Raw genomic sequence first — 3,997 nt, 5'->3', positions numbered from 1 at the left:
TGAAAAAAGTTTTCCAGTCATTATTTATGTCGAACTAACGATGCAAGTACACGATTCTTCTTTTTGCTTGTGTTTTTCTCCCAATGAATTTATTTTTTCACGAATTTCACTGAATCTGGTTTTGTATTTTTCTTTTTCTTGTGAAAGTTTGTGTACACTGAGATTATATGGGGGCAATCGATCATTGGAAACCTGATGTCTATTGAGTATTTTCTATTTATTATTAAGAAATAACTAATAAAATTGATTATTTTTTCTCCTTTTCGTCTCGATTGTTCGATAGGATGATAGGATAAGAAAATGACGCATTATTTTTATAGTCAGTCAGCAAAGATATAAATAAACTTTTTTTTAAATTCCATGGCAGAAAGATTTTTTTCTTTTTCATCACTTTCTGATATTTGAAATCATATTCTCTTCTTCCTACCTTGGTCTTCCTCCAACATTTTTGTAATCATTGTAAAAATAAGTTAGAATTCATTGAGCTGATGCAGATTTTTTTCCATTGCACAAGGATAAGCTGTCATTTCCAGTACTGTTATTTCCGAGTTTGGCATCTCTTAGACTAATTGCCTGTATTTCTTGTGTTTTAAAATTTTTTAAAATTTTTTTAAAAAATTACTACTTTTTCTCTTGTTATAAGCTAAAAACATAATTTCGACAAAATGATAAGAGTCAACCCATAGTTTCATATTATATACAGGGTGGGATGAGGACGAGGCTGGGAGGTGGATGTGAATGCTTCAACGTATTTCCTGGGTTGCTGATTCCTTCCTAAGAATGACCAAAATCTGAACGAATAGCAATAATTTTATAATAACCAACTAGGATTGGAAGTTCCAGTAACAAATTTATCTTCTGTTGTTGACGGTTTATGCATACCACCCCCACCCACACACACTTACTTTCAATTCCACAGTGGACTCTGTCATATCTAATATATTGATGTTGACATTCTGTACATGTTCAGTGTAAATGAAGACGCCCAGATATAATTGTACCTATTTACTATGCCTCCCCACGGGACAGAGTTAGACACCAGGGTCGTTTTTTAACGTGGAGAAAAGGTACAAAAATAAAAATTGTCTCAGTCGTGAAGGATTTCTCCTCCACCGAAAGAGAACAAGAAATGGAAGTGCAGCACCTGAAGAACAGATACTACACTTTGATCTTGTCCCGAAGGCCAAGTAACTCTTTTTGTTAAAACTGCAAAAGTATTTATCTAAGCTAGCAAGGACGCCCGGCGTAGTCCGGTTGTAAAATACGCTTAAATTTGATGTTTTCATTTATGTAGAATGTGTACATAGTTTTACAGAGTCAATTTTCTATCGATTCTTATATATTATAAAGTTGTGATTTCAAAAATATAGTCATATGACTTAGGTGCATCAGCGTGAATTGAAACCAAAACTTATGAAGAATTCTTGGTAAAATTATTACAAGAAATGGAAGGTCATAACAATTAAACAAAAGTCACTCGGAAGAATAAAGATGTAAACGTGACACACAAAATAATATACTATTGTATTAATAATGTTTATTTCTTTCAGGGACCATGTCATTTTTTTAGGTGATTCTTTAGGTTTGGATTTTTCATTATTTTTTCGTGTTCGACTCTTAATGTCAGTCAGTTGGGACAGTTACATTGCTGATGAGAGAAGGCCTTTTAAGTTTGTTTCAAATGACAATATTTGATTTTATGGCTTTGTCTTTGATGTGTCTGCCTACCTGTATCGATTTATGGTTATAACACTGTCAATTTTCGTTCATTGTTAGGGATGGAGGTTCATGTTCCCTGCTGTTAACCGATCTTTCAAGTGGCACCTCTCCACAGATCTTCAAATGGGTGTATCGACATAATTTGTTGTGGTGTCCACCTTTTCTCTCTCTTAATTTTCTATAGTTCAAACGATTCATGTATATTGAAAGTAGAAGACTTTTGTTTCATTAATGAATGTCTCCCTGTATCCTTTTAAAATATATCAGTCGATACTTTCATTATAGACCCAATAAATAATGGGGAAACAAGGCAGACAATTGTCATGTAATGTCAATTAAAAATGTTAAAATATTTTTCGTTTTTTTCTGTTAACAAACAAAACTAATGAATAAAATTGCTTACGAGAATCAAATATTTTTCACATAAAATAATCAAATGAAATGCTGATACTTTATTGTAATTTTTCTTAATATTACCTTTCATTAAATGTTTTTCAGTTTCGTTAATTAATATTAATTTAATGCAATAATCATTAATTTAAATAAAATCTTTAACAAATAAATAACACATAAAACTGACTTGAATTTTTTAATGTCTTCCACCACACAAAAAATATATATAAGCAAATGATGAAAAAAAGGAGGAAATATGGTTAAAATATTCTTAAATTTTCATTTAATTAAGAGATTGAATGTTTTTAAGCTATTTTCACCCAATAATTTTAATAAGAATTAAGGTTAAAAGAATGCCGCAAGTCTTGGAGAAAGAAATCCAAACATTATACAAGCAGGACTCTTGATAGAAAATTCCCTGATGATTCCTAAGTTTAACATGCAGCACGTTATGATGGTTGAATGGCAATCAGGATGAGGAAAACCGTTTTGAAATTGGAAACAATTTTGATTGTTCAACAACATACAAAGTTTTGTAGCCGCCTTCAAGTTTATCTTTGAGTAACTGTGATAATTTTTGGAAGATTCCATTCTTGTCTAAAGTTCGTCATTAAAAAAAAAAAATCTGTATGTTCGTATCCTTGATGCAAAGAAAAAAATCGTACATGGAAAAAAATCATGTAAATTGATAAAGTAATTTTATTTTTTAAATAAAATAAAATTTTATGGTGAATGACTATCTGGCAACGCCATCTTCAAAACAGTCTGAAAGAACAAAGGAGATAACTTCAAATAATTTAAACTTGTGAGATTTTAAAAAGCTGTTTTTAGCATGAAGAGAGGGCTTTAGATAAACAAATTTCCTTAAAAATGATTTTCTTTATAACAAGGCCGGTAGCCATTAGTCGCATGCTCTCATGTAATAAATGAATGCGTGAATGTAGGATTGACATAAAATTCTTAAAGATAAACTAAAATGACCGAAAAATGGGTTGAAATGACTTAAATAAATAAAAAGTAAATGACTTAGAATGACTTTAATGAACTTAAGGATGAATTGAATGACCTTAAGAATGACTTGAATGCTTAAAAAATAACTGGAATCTTTCAAAAACAACTTTAATGATCTGGAGAATGACTTGAATGGCTTTGAGACTGACTGGTTGTAAAGTGGGTGATCATTTTATATTAAATTAATACCGAAAAGTGATCCTCCACTTTATATTGCAATAAGTACAGCATGTAGTAAGAACAGATACTACACTTTGATCTTGGCCAAAAGGCCAAGAAAAGGGTATTTATTTGCTCCATACCGAGCAAATTAGGCACAAGGCCGATTTTTAATGTGAGGTGTGAAGGGGAAACGGGGACCAACTCCCTGGGGAGTAGGGGAGCTGGATAGTGACAATTGGTATGAAGGGTTACCCCTACATTGACAATTGGTATGAAAGGTTTCCCCCACATATGGTCTTTGCTTGCAGTATCTGCCGGAACAGATACTACACTTTGATCTTGTTTATATATTTTATTGTTTTTAAAATTTTGAAAATACAATTAAGTAAAAAACAAAAGATTTTTAAACAACAAAATTAGGCACAAGGCCCTACAAGAGATTGGGGAGGGGAAGGGTTCAGGGTCTTTGTGACTAAAGTGATTAAAAGTAATAAATGTAGACTTTGGAGTCTTACTCTTGACTGGCAACATTTACCAAAATACCTCATTCACTCTATGGATCTTAATCTAACTAATAAATCCCCAGCGTTTAAGAGTCAAAAACATATTTACAATTTATAAACAGTTGTCTGTGTGTTTGTGTATGCATTTTTATTTTTATTTTTATTTTTTTTTGTGTGTGTGTGCATGTGTGAAAAAATAAAATTCAATT

General features: G+C 31.5%; 1 pseudogene; it reads right to left on the bottom strand.

Annotated features, from left to right (window-relative positions):
• Positions 1 to 3,281: 3,281 nt before the first annotated feature.
• Positions 3,282 to 3,408, bottom strand: LOC145291703 (U2 spliceosomal RNA; annotated as a pseudogene).
• Between the last annotated feature and the right edge of the window lie 589 nt (positions 3,409 to 3,997).

The sequence above is a fragment of the Euprymna scolopes genome, chromosome 12, assembly GCF_053919585.1.
Source record: "Euprymna scolopes isolate OS-2025 chromosome 12, ASM5391958v1, whole genome shotgun sequence".
NCBI classification, from domain to species: domain Eukaryota; kingdom Metazoa; phylum Mollusca; class Cephalopoda; order Sepiida; family Sepiolidae; genus Euprymna; species Euprymna scolopes.
This window is presented reverse-complemented; position numbering and strand designations above follow the sequence as displayed.